This window comes from Lutra lutra, chromosome 1, assembly GCF_902655055.1.
Source record: "Lutra lutra chromosome 1, mLutLut1.2, whole genome shotgun sequence".
Classification (NCBI taxonomy): domain Eukaryota; kingdom Metazoa; phylum Chordata; class Mammalia; order Carnivora; family Mustelidae; genus Lutra; species Lutra lutra.
In genome coordinates this window covers 184,564,902-184,578,536 of record NC_062278.1, presented here as the reverse complement: position 1 = coordinate 184,578,536, position 13,635 = coordinate 184,564,902, and the positions used below count along the sequence as shown (strand labels likewise).

General features: G+C 42.6%; 1 protein-coding gene across 3 annotated transcripts in view; it reads right to left on the bottom strand.

Moving 5' to 3' along the window:
* Positions 1-13,635, bottom strand: part of FOXP1 (forkhead box P1) — a 586,984-nt gene that overhangs the window by 371,459 nt on the left and 201,890 nt on the right. For all 3 annotated transcript variants that reach the window (XM_047746914.1, XM_047746908.1, XM_047746900.1), the window contains one exon: positions 6,938-7,033. The gene's annotated coding sequence lies outside the window, so the exon portion shown is untranslated. The remainder of the gene's footprint in view (positions 1-6,937; positions 7,034-13,635) is intronic.

Below are 13,635 nucleotides of genomic sequence, written 5' to 3'. Positions count from 1 at the left end.
AGCTTCACCCTCGTAAACAAAAAGCCCTCGGGGTGAATCTATCCAAGAACGAACGAGAGGGACATTCTGAACTGCTTGCTAGGGAAACACCATGGGTACCAGGCCTGCTGCTTTGGGAAGGAGACCCTCTGGCTTGCCATACTTTTTCACACAGGTGATTGAGCGGAACAAATCAATTGTTGGGTGGTCAGAGGCTAATAAGAAATAAAACGAGGGCTACAGAGATGAGGTTAATTAGAATAATGTACCAGAGAAAAATGACTCAAAGATCTAGAGAAAATGCCTTAACAGGCACATCTAACTGGAGCTAGAAGAATGCCAATTAAGTGGTTGTCCTTGTTCCTAATCATATTGGGACATACTTTCATTTCCCATAGCTCTAGTACCAGCGAAAAAGAATGAAAGCATTTGCAGAAGTCTAGTAAGTTCAAACAGGGCCTGTGAGGCGGCAGTGACGTATGAAGGCTCGACAGGGCGTATAGGAGCAATCCCGGAGTGGAGAACACACGCTGAAATACAGCCGTGCCTGCACACCAAGGCCCTAGGAAAGGTCTGCACGGGGAGGGCCATACAATAGCGTGCGGGGGCAAAGAGTCACGGCAGCAGAGGGACAGTGTCTGGGTTCAAGTTCTAGCTTGCTTTCTTATAAGTAAAGACGTCTGAGTCGCGAGTCACTTAACCTCACCGTGCCTCCGTTATCTCAGCTGTAGAAACAGATTTTTTAAACCGAAACCCTCTCGTAGAGTTTGTGTGAATTACTATGCACATGCTCGGAACCACGGGTGGCACCGAGTAAAGTCTCAGTACAAGCACCTAGGATAGAGCCGACTTCTCAGAAACTAGCGTTACTTTCTCAAACAACTGCTGTTCATTGACATTTCTCAAGATGAGGTTCTGCTTGAGTTTTGAAGACTCTCCTTTTACCTCTCATTCCTTTTTTGGGGACAGAGAGGAAGCTCCGCAAGCAGGGACAGGGGCTAGCACCAAGTACAAGTTCTCCCGGGGGTAGGTATGTCCATAAAGCTGAGAAGTCCTCAGCGTGGTTTACTCCGGAAGCAGAATTTCAGGAAACTGCCATGTGAGAGAAGCAGGACTGGACGAATGGAGCTGTGTCACCGTTAATGAAGGATTTGGGACAGATATGGACAAAGGCAAGGCCCGGCCTCTCTGGGTGAGAACGTCCCGCGAGAAAGACTTGTTGATGGTCTGTAAGAGTTGGCAGTGAGACGTTCAACTTGCGACACATCATAAGCGGACCCACCTGGCACGGAGGGACTGCCACCCCAGACCGCACCCAGAGAGGCAGCAACAGTTCAAAACAGTAGAAAAAAAGCCCTCAGAAAGCCCCTAATCTCTCCCGCTGATACGCAGGCACCCGGGAATTAAGAAGAGAGCGGCGTGAGAGCTGAGCCACGCTGCCAAGCCTTCTGTGTCGACGGCACAAATCACGTCTCGCCTTACACGGATCGGTTTCCCCTTTCGTGATTATTGTTTTAGTTTCTGAAATGATATTTGGACACAGGGCTGTTCCATGTTTTGGGAGATGTAAGAAAACCACTCTGAAAGCTGTCATGTGCCTGATCAAAGTTTTTCCTGAAATCCTTAGCCTCAAGTGAAACTGAATTCGAGCTTTTCCTTTACTGAAAGATAGTATCAGGAACCCACCTGGATGCCTAAAACTGAATTTTAATCATGTTCTTTTATGTTGTAGAAGTTGAGAGGGTCTACATTAGAGTTAATAAATTTAATGACTCTTTTAATTTCTTCAATAACCCTAGCCATTCCATAAATCCTGTAAATAAGAGGAAGTGACGGGATATATTTCATCTTTTGCCACCAAAATGTTATGGGATACAGAGACTTGCTTCGGCCTTCACGCAACAAATGCACAAGGACTACCACATGTCAACACGCACGCACTGAAACAACGGAACAACAACAGACCATCTCCCTTAAGTGGGTAGAAGAAATCAGGGCTAAAAATGAAGGATATTTACATCCAACTCCTTTCAATCTACGTAGACTGGAGTTTTCCTTCAAAAAAGAAGCCTGTGAATTTTCAGGACAGATGCACCAAGTGTATACTTTTTTAAAAATTAGGATTTACAGGGGCACCTGTGTGGCTCAGTGTGTTAAAGCCTCTGCCTTCAGCTCAGGTCATGATCCCAGGGTCCCGGAATCGAGCCCCACATCAGGCTCTCTGCTCAGCAGGGAGCCTGTTTCCCTTCCTCTCTCTCTGCCTGCCTCTCTGCCTACTTGTGATCTGTCAAATAAATAAATAAAACCTTTAAAAAAAAATTAGGATTTACAGGAGATTTAAGACATAGTCTATCATGAGGCAGGAGCTCAAACCAGCTCTGATTAACTTACAGATAAAACATATCCCCAACTGGGACTTTAGGACAGTGGGGCTCCCTGAACTCCAAATTTTTTTTTAAGGTGACCTCTTTTGGGGGGTGGGTCTGTAAGATGTGGCAGGGAGAGGGAGGGGGAGAGAATCTTAAGCAAGACTCCATGCCCAGCACAGAGCCCCACGTGGGGCTCCCTGAGATCATGACCTGAGCCAAAATCAAGTGTCAAAAGCTTACCTTACTGAGCCACCCTGCTTCCCCTGAACTCTGAATTTCTTAGATTTTGTGGATGTGGGTCAGGCACCAAACACAACCTTCCCAGCATTTTAGGTTTATAATTTGCATTATCCGAAACTGGTCATAAATATCCAAGAGTCAACACGTCAACAATGAATATAAAACAGATCGTCCTACTTGTGCTCATTTTGCACTTTTTAAAATTAATTCAGTGCATGAAACATGAGCAAATTAAGAGGGAATCAAGGCTCTTCACCATCTTTACCAAGTTAAAAAAAAAATAGTGCAAGAAAGTACAATGAGTTTGCCAGTGTACCTCCCAAAACCCTTTGCCGTTCTTTCTAAACCAACAGCATCATTATCCTGTTCCAGACTCTGGGCAAAGCACTGTATTGGTATCATCTCATTTAATCCTTGCAATAATAACTACAAGCGAGATGATGCTACTACCTGTGGCTCAAATAAGGAAAAGTCCAGAAAGAGGAGGAGAACATAATTTGTCCAAGGACAAAGAGCCAGTGCACGAGAGTGCTGGGATTGGATCTTGGAATCCAAGATTCTTCATTAACCTGTACCACCCACAATACGCTTTCGGCCCAAATGGCAAATGATTCTGTCTTCATGGGGAAGATGAAGCATGGCCCTTTCTGGACGGGGTAGCAAAGAGTAGCAAAGATGTGTTTAGTACAGAGTGAGAACTTTCCAGAGAAAGCCCAGGGGCACTGTTCTGTTCCTACAATAAAGGTGATGTGTGTGGTTTTATTTCTTCTCTTCCCCATTCACCCAGATGCAGTCCTCTTAGGGATCATGAAAATAGAGAAATTCACAGGGAAATCCCCAAATGGACTCTACTTCCACCACGAATGAACTGCAAACACGCCTACCATCCACTGGCCACTGTCAGCGGAGAGGAGTCACCCCGAATCCCACAGACCTGCCCCGTGTACGTTACCTGGCAAACAGGTACATTCAGAACAAACAAGAGGCTTGGATGGAGGACAGGTGGGGGGCAGGGAGGGAAATCTTTAGTGAGGGAAGACCCATCCAAGAAGTTGATATTTGAACTGAGCAAGAAGAAAGGAGGGAGTGAGGCTGTGAACCACAGAATCGTTCTGGATGGAAAACACCATGGCTCAGGGGTGACAGATATATGGATTCTGAGCATGGCAGTGGTGTCTCAACTGAATGTCTGAAACCACATGCAGCAAAAGCCCAAAGCTTCCAAGAGTCTCCTGAACAGGCAACATCTTTGAGACACGATTTCCAGAGAGTCATCCGCCACTCGACAAACGGCCACCATCCAGTCGCTGCCACCACCCGTGGTCTTCCAGACACATGGCCAATGGGGCCATCTGCAGACATAGCCACCATCTCTGACACAGTCACACAGCAGCTTCTGTGAGTGGATGACAGTGTGCTCAGAAGGCTGTTATCAAGAAGATGGGTGGGGGACAGGGGCCTCCATGCAGACTCAGCACAGATGCGGGGCCTGGGACGAGGCAGGGCGAGATCGACATCACGGAGCATCAGCCTGCATGAGCGAAACCCTACGGAGTTTCAGATTATCATCAGCAATACCAACTTGAAAGCCGTTAGTGAATTCTGCTTGTGAGGCAGGCCCACTGTCTGAGTAAGTAAAAAAAAGGGAACACAAAAAGAACTGCACACCTCGGGAACACAAAAAGAACTGCACACCTCTCAGGGGAAATGGTCAAAAAGGGACCCGGAGATCTAAGTTCAGTTAGCAGGGCCGTCGAGCAGAGCACATGGCCGCAGGGTCCTTGAAGACGGGCATCAAAGCCGCCTCCCAAGGCTCTACTTGAACTTGGAAGAGAATCCTGGGTTGGAAGCAACTGACTGTGAAATACAGCTTGTCTCCGCGTGAGACAGTGACCAATGAACCAGCCACAGGACAGTAAAAACTCCTCAAAGACTGGGATTTCCAGTGCATCACCTGGGCTGTGCAGAGTAGTGGCATTCTATCACGGCAGGCATTCGGTAACGTCTGTGGATGCAGCAACTACCATGACCCGCGAGCATCTATCATAGGCTGGTGCAGGCAGACCCTGTACAATGAAGCACAGGGAATCTCATGCTACTCCTATGATGAGATGGAAATTGTCACAAGAGTAACATGAGGCCAATCTGAATTAGAAAAATTGCGCAGGGGTCCTGTGTTCCCCAATGCCCAAGCTTAAGTTTTCAGCGGAGATGCGGGGGTCGACAAGCCACAGAGATGCGGGCTGGACAGTGTTGTCCAGTCTCTGGGGGACAATGCAAAGCCATCAGCAATGTCCCCTGCACATACTGGCGTGAAAAGAATTGGGTATATAAGGCTGCACTTCGCGAGGACCTCAGGCTGGTACTCAAGCTTTGACAAAAGCTTGTATGCAAAGGACAGAAAATTCATTAGAAAATTCTCGAGCTTAAATTTTGGTGGCTAACTCTCTTGGAAAAGAAATGTATTCCTCAGATTTGCCATGGCGCTTTCAGTAGGAATACCATGGTCCTAAAATATTTACTGAGCTATGTATCCCCACTGAAAAATCAAACAAACCGAAATTCAAACATGTGAAATTCAAATTAGAGATTATACACACAAGTCAATGGAAGACAGAAGACATTCACTGAAAACGTGTAAGAAAAATTCCTATCATAATTTTGTATAAGTAATTACAACTGCAGCTCCGGAACCATTTACTTTTCCTTCCTTACTACTAGAATGTGGAATTTATCTGGACATCAGATTTCTCAAGTCTGAGGATACACTTCCAAGATGCTCTTATGTTAGGGATTACTAAAAGGATATAAGTAGGTAGAAGTCATTAAGACCACAGGGAAAAAATTCTTTAAAGAGGTCTGCCTCAGCTGGGAGGACTAATCTTTTTGTTCCTTGCCCTCCTGCCTCTTTCTTCAGGATGAAGAGGCAATGGCTGGAGAGCCAGCAGCCATAATGTGACCTTGAAAACAGAACAGCATTTGAACAGACGGGCAGAGCAGAAAGACAGAAAGCACAAACTGCTCTCCCCCAAACACCTTTGAGCAGAGAGAATATGCAACTCATTTTTTTAAAACTTGTACAGTTGCATCTGTTACTAGAAAACAATTCTTAAATTATATCATGATATGAAAACATGTCTGAAGACTACCTTATTTTTTTCTGAAAGAAAAAAAAAAATCAGGAAACTCATGAATTGGGATTCTCATTACTCCTCTATTCACCATGCTGTTTGTTTAAGTATGACTTCCCTTCTTAATTACTACCACCAGCCCAGGAAGCATATTTGCTGAACCTGTCTCTATGTTTTGACATGCAACACTTGTGAAATTCAAACATACTTGTAGACATCCAAAGCATTATTATTTATTAAGGACTATATTAAAGGTGGAAGATCTTAAAACACTTTCAGAATCTGATGATTAAAAGAAATTTAATCGTTCTTCATTGGCATTTGATCTTTAGCCTGCCATAATCTACCCATATATCCCTTCATCCATATTTGATACTAAGGAGACATTTCAACAGCTTGTCCATCAACTGCAAAGTGGAAGGAACCTACAGAAAAACCACATTACTTAGAAAATAAAAGAGCTTCCCCCCACACTCATTTAGCTCATGAAAGCCCAATATGATTAAAAGGGTGAAGAAGGCAGACTCCACGAGGCGAACCAGAATGAGTGTAGAGAGCCATCTATTACATTTGTAAGGAGTTTCGAAATTTTCAAAGTGCTTTCGTATACATTATATCCTGTTTCATCCTTAAAACTACACCCTGCCTGGTAGTCAGGGCAGGGATTTTTTTTTTTTTTAATGCTCGTTTCTTCTTGATAAATGGTTTGCTCAAGATCAGAGAGACTGCTCCCCAGTGAGATACCTTCTTTATCCTCTTTACCCTCTTTGATGCTTAGCTTAAGGGTCAGCCAACTATGGCCTCCAGGCCAAATATGACCCACTGACTGTTTTTTGTAGTTTCACTGGACCAGTCACACCCATTTGTTTACATATTGTTGCTGGCTGATTTTGTGCTACATCAGCAGAGTTGACCACAAAGTCGCATCCGCAACTCTATGGCCCAGGAACCTGACAATACGTACCATCTGGCTGTTTCAAAGACAAAATCTGCAGACCCTGCGTTAGATCGTGATCTCAGCTATAGATCCTATTCTTGAAAGCCATGAAGCTAGTGTAGAGGACGATACACCTGTTCCCGCTGGCTTTGGAAGTCCTGCTCGGTAATGAGGCATTCCACTACCTTCTGAGGAATTACTGAATCAGCTGCGGGGTCACCTGCAAAGGTGGGTCGCGGTTTTCAAGTGGGACACGGTACTCGTGTTTGTTTGCCACTTACCCTGAACTTTTATCGTGTCTCACAGCCATAAAAAGCCTGGGGGTCACTGGTTAGAGGCACGCATGATGCCACAGGACTGCAACACACGGAGGGACACTGAAAGCAGAGAGAAGAGAAGAGGTTAATGGGAGGGGCCAATGGCGAAGCTTCGGAAGCAAGGCATTCACAGGAGTCCCAGGTCTTCCCTTGTGGACCCATGACTTTGATATTCAACATGCCACCACATAGCCAAGCATCTCTTTTGCCTCTTCCCTCATAGAGTCAGCATTTCATTAATTCACACCCTGCATTAGACAACACTGTATGAAAAGGAAGGGAAAGATGATTCCTGAGTCCCCAGCAAGGATTTCGCTTTGGGCTGTAGTCTTTTAGTCTCTCCCAGTACATCCAGTAGAAATGACAAGAGGGAACACACGTATGTGCACATGCATATAAGCGCCCTTTAAAAAAAAAAAAAAGAAGAAGAAGAAGAAGAAGAAGGACAAGTGATCTCTCCTGCTAGCCAAACCCCATAATCTCCCTTGCCACAGTCCCAAGCTCTCTTTCCAGCTGCATTTCAAATACAGGAGGAGGCTGGGTCGCAGCCGTCTTACGGAAGCAGGCAGCCCGCAGATGGGCACACGGGTGCGGGCTGCGAGCTTTCGCGGTGCGGTTGGGTTATTAGTAGAATACCAACCAAGTCCAATTCCACGTAAGATGAAATTGCTGACAGGTAAGTCAACTCCTCCTCGGGCAGTTTCAGAAAGATTTTGTGACTAGCAGTCAGTAGCAAGGTTTTGCAGGCCAGGCCCTTTCTGCCTAGATCCTGGGGGTGATAATGTCACCCATGCACGCCCGCCGAGGACAGGAGGGACTCTGTGACACGGGGAAACGGAACTCCAGAATGAGTAGCAAGCCTGAGCCCGCCGGGGCGCACGTGTGCTGGTCTCCCTCAACAGTGAACGAGGGCAAAAATCCACGAACGACGCGTCTTCTGAATCTAATCAGAGAAGTTGAAACTGAAAAGGAGATGTATGAAGTTTTATGATTTGAATAGTCACATCGTATCTCCGGAAACTATGTGGGTTGTCTGTCTCCCAGAGCTGAGAAGAGAGTTAAGGGGTGGCGCTCCCAGGGAGTGCCTCTTCTTGATAAGAGAGGAACTCAGGCCAGATTGGTCCACATTATGTTTTCTAGGTATGAGTCGTCTGCGCGAAGTGTAAACCGTTTGCCAAACATACTAAGGCTCGAGAACCTTCCTTCTACAAGTTGAACATGCTGCGCTAATACCATCCCTCCGCAACAAGGCAGCTTACGAGGAGGCTAAGAATGAATCAAAAATATTTTTAAAAGATAATTTCAGTTGGCAAAGGCTGTAATCGTTCAAACTTAATTGGTGAACTCATTAATGAGCAACTGCCACCACAAGAAAGAGGGCCATTGTCACCAACTTATCAGAGCAATGAGATAACAAAGTTAATTATATTGTTTTCAATGGGTTTACACTTGCTTCCTTTGAAAGTCTACATTTTCCAAACATTTGTTCTGACACTCCATGTGTTTGCTCCTCTAAAAAAAAAAAAAAAAATCAGCCGTGGGCTCCTCAAGGAAAAGTCGGCAGATCACAGCCCTAACATCAGGGCAGAGCAACTGGAAAACTTTTCTCCCCGTTATTATCTACTTGTAAAATGTTATAAGCCTGTAAACTAGTTAATTTATGAACCGTGTTAATAATTTGCTCACACTTGATCGCAGGTTTCGCAAACACCGGTTCCAGGGATGCAGGAGGGTAATTTGTAGGTCCGGTTTCTCTCCTAAGGGGACACTAACTAATTTGACACAGTAACATGACATTGATGGTGGGGCACACTAATGACCATACTCCAAGACGTGGCTGTCAGCCTGTCGTTCCAGTGAGAAGCAGCTTGCTTTCGCTGCTGCTCAGTACACGATGCTCAACTAATTATTCAGACAGCGACATTAATGAGAACCCTTGTGTTTATTTTCAACATACTAACCAGCACTTAGCTTCCATTTGTCTGATATGGTCACCGATAAAGTGTGTCTCATGAATAGCAAATTTGAACACTAATAAAACAAAGAAGCGCTGGGGAAAAAATAAGGAACAGCTGATTAGAAAACTATCCGTGTCTACTCAACTTGCTTTCTGCCTCAAATATCGTCAAGGACAAAGTGACAGGTAACAGGAAATGCCAGAAGTAGCAAGAAAACTAAAAGAAATATTTTTAATCACATATGTCCATGTACGATCTTGACTTGTGACCCAAGGCCACTGGATCACAGTATGGACAAGAGAAACTACTATCTCAAAGAAATTTCACTAAGTTTAGAATACTGGACAGATTTTTTTTTTTTTTAAGTTATTTCTCCATGGAATGGCCAAAAAGTTCCTTTGCTTTAATGTGCTTTTTTCAACGTAAGAAAAGTTGGATCCTTGTGAAACTACCTCACATGTGATCTTCACAAACATCACTAAATGTAACCTACGGTTTTTTTTCCTAAATCTATTGTAAAACCCTACTACCGAGGGTTTTTTCCAAAAGTGTTCTTCAATATCCTCTTATACATCATATTTCTAGTCTACTAAACCTTGCAATCAAGTTCTTTCTACTTTAAATTAAATTTCTATTTTGGTATGATAAATTCTGTCCTTCATTTTGTGGTGATTATAATCCTAAAATATTCATATAATCGTAATTTAAAATGAGTAATTTTAAAAAAAAGGTACGCTTACATCTACTAGAGGTACTGAAAAATTGAAAACACTCTTGATGTGGTTCATTGTAAAATGTACACTTTGAATTAAGTAACAGTGGTAGTATTTCAACAAAAGTTCTTTCCGGCATCATAAGCAATTCAACTCAATACTGAATATGACTTCTAATTTTACAGAATAGCAAAGGAAGTAGGAGTCCACTGTAGATCACTTTGGGAATGAAAAAGTCATCACATGTAACATTTCTTAAGTATGCCTTTCTAAACTTAGAATAAATTTGCAATTTTAGAAAGCCAAAATTACATAAATGGCATGTAACATGTAGGAAGTAGATCAGATCCCAGGCTAATTTTTTAAAGTATTTTTGACAAGTTTACAGATTAATTCTCTCAAATGAGCATGACTCTTTCCAAATGATGCTCTTTCCATGGGCACCCGTTACAAGTTCTCAGATTATTGGTATTTGTACAGTTTATTTACAGTAAGAATTCATCTTCCACAATAAGCTAAAAAGATAGGGTCGGTGTGTGGCAGAGACCATCCAGATGCCCATCAAATTCTTTTCTCCTTTCTAGATGCAGAGATGGGATAGTACTTCCCAGCTTCCCTCGCCATTAGGTGGGGCCTTGTGCCCGAGTTCTGGTGAAATAGATCAAAAGTGGGAATGATCCTTTCATTCTGACCCTGAAGCTTCCTGAACACCACGAATGTCCTCTCTCTTCCCTTGACTGTGCACCTAGAGGTCCAATGGAGAGCTCCCTGCTCCTGTGAATGGTGGACTCGGGGAATTTGGAATACGCCAAGGTCCGCAAAACACAATGAGTAAGAGAGCCACCAGCTCTGGTCCTCACCAGCAAGCACAAGGTTGAGCTTCCTAAGAAATAAAACTGTACCTGGTTAAGGCTCTGACATTCAGGAGTGTTTGCTGTAACCTCCAGTATCTCTTTTTTTTTTTTTTTAAAGGTTTTATGTATTTATTAGACAAAGATCCCAAGTAGGCAGAGAGGCAGGCAGACAGAGAGAGGAGGAAGCAGGCTCCCCACGGAGCAGTGAGCCTGATGTGGGACTCGATCCCAGGACCCTGAGACCATGACCTGAGCCGAAGGCAGAGGCTTAACCCACTGAGCCACCCAGGTGCCCCACCTCCAGTATCTCTTAATCGAATAAAGAGATCTTTCTAATTTCTCCCTAATTAGATCTTTCTAATTTCTCCCAAAGCTATCCTTGAATCTCCAGGCCACCAGACCTACACAGAGGCACTGTAAATTGGGAAAATCCTACCTATGATTATTTGCTCCTCTAATTAAGCTAAGGATAGAAAATGCATCAGGTGTAGCTTTCGTTACTTAAGACCTTTACAGCCCTGAGGGGAGGTCTGATTCCCATTTTATGGATGAAAATACTAAGCCTGCAAGAAATGCGGTATAAGCAATAGTGCGAATGTATACTCAGTTGACATTTCCTTAATTGAATGCCTCTTACCTTTTAATATCTAAATCTTACAGAAAATTCTCATTTCTAAAGCAAACATTTGCGGCTCTAGCTTTTAAAAGAAAAAATTCCATGATACTCTCCAAAATTAAATAGAACACTTTTAAAAAAATATATGAGGGGAAAGTGTCAAGTTACAATACAATTGGCAAAATGTCAGAAACTTCTGTAGAGGTTTTGAAAAGCCAGCAACAAAGGGGATGTGTCTCAGATATTCTTGGTGATTAAAAAAAAAAAAAATACATACTGCTATGCTGAGATCATATTAATTGTTTAGTAATCAACATTTTACGTATTTTTACATTCTTACTGTGATAGTAGTTAACTATACCTGTAAGGCACTTTGCTATACTTTCGTCATATTTTAGAATAAGGATAGACCAACTTTTGCGGTAAAGGGCCAGACAATGAATATTTTAAACCGTGTTGCTGTAAGTTGTCTATTACAACTACTCAACCATGCCCTTGTAGGAAGAAAGTAACCACTGGCAATAAGTAAACTAATGGGTATCTTGTCCAGATAAAACTTTATTTACAAAAGCAGGTAGGGGGCCTGAGGACCACATCTTGCCAACTTCTGTTCTAGAAAGCTGACTGGGTTGCAGGGTTGCATGTTGACACATAACATTATGATTTCTCCTACGTAAAATAACAGGGAAAAAATCCTTTCACCCAGGATATCTAATGGCCACCCAGGATTACTGATGTTCAGGAGAGAGAATATCCTCCCTTTGCCCAAGGTTCAAGAGATAGATAGATATAGATAGATAGATAGATAGATAGATGGCAGCACTCTGTTTCCAAATGAGTTCTAACTCCACTGTCCCATTCTTTCCCTAAGTCATGTATTGCCTGACTCATGGGGCTCTTACAAAACACTTACAGGCATCCCAAGCCGTCTGAACAGAATCCAAGTACTTTTATAACAAGAAGAGAAAGCTGATGGTTTTGTTCAGCTAACACTGTCCAGTCTCTGCATTAAGGTTATGTGGGCAAGTTACTTTAAAGCAACCTTCTATTAAGGACTTCCTAAAAATAATAAAAGAAAGCGAAATAAATAATATGGAGGCTCTAAATGTCGCTGGGAGAAGGAGTGCTAGGAGCAAAAAAGGACAACCTCTAAAAGTTTCCAAATGAGGCATGAAGACTCCCCAAATTAGAATCAAAAAGGTTTCCTGGTTTCGGAGGATGTGCTTTTGTTAACCAATTTTAGGGAGCTATGTGTCCAATAATAGAAAATGCCAGAGATAATGTGTCAAAAGCATTCCCTTATTATTCTTAAGAATGTAAAGTTGTAACAAGGTTTTAGTTCACTTTTTTTTTTTTGCATGACACAATTCAGAGACACACACTGATGCTTTTTAAAAAAAATCTCAGTTCCCCATTAATGTTATTTCAACAGTTAAGTATACAAAATGGTTTCAGACGTAAAATGGATAAATTTTATGACTCTGTTTTACCTCAATGTCAATCACTACAGAACAAGAGCAGGTAAATGATAGTCCAGTCTGACAAAGGAATATTTCAGAGTCATTAAAAACGATACCGGGAACAGGAAAATAGGTGCACATGCTTGTTATCATGTTACATGAAATAAGCAAAAGACAGAAAAATTATATCTACACTAGACTCTCAACTGCATGAAAATGCGTGTCAATAATGAACAGGGAAAAAATAGTAAAACTAGCAGTTTTGCCCTGGAGGAAATGGGACTAGGTGATATTTTCCTTCAGAATCTTTGCACATTCAATGCGCTAAAACAAGTAATATCTAAAATATCGGTTACAGAATCTAAAAGAGTTATCTGAACTTCAAAAAGAGAAAGAAGTTTGTTGTACATTTATACTCCTTTGTCAACGGCTTCTGACTGCCTTGTTTTCAGACCAGAAGCATCTTGAGAGGAGACATCTGTGCTACCTCTCACGTCCCAACCACGGTGCTTACAGGATCTTACACAATCAATTAACCTTCTCTGAGCCAAATGAATAGACCATCTTACTTTTTTTACAAGTCTTTCCAATGGGATTCCACAAATAAATTCAATTTTTATACCTCAAGCCTTTAAAAAATAAAAATTATTTTGTTTAAAGAGGTTCAGTGCTTCTGGATTATAGCTGTCAGTAAATTGCTTGCTACAAAATTATACTTTCTCCCCTCTCCTTTTTCCATGATGGCACACAATAATTTGTCTTTTAATAACTTAAAATAATTCTGAGTCATTTGCTCATTAAAAACAAAATACATCTTGATCACAAAGCTTGGCATTTCATAAATATTTACCCCCAAAGCCTTGCCTGCTTTGAAGCTGGGATGTAAACTCCTGATTGACAAGTAACTTCTGTGCACAAAGAGGGAGGAGACCTCTCTCTCATGTCAGCTGGGAGAAGGGCGCCATGCTGTCTTCACACTCACTTTCCTGTGGAGGCTCTTTCCCAACAGCCAAAAAACACATGGCAAACGGGATCATCATTCACTGTTTTCCTTCTCTCCA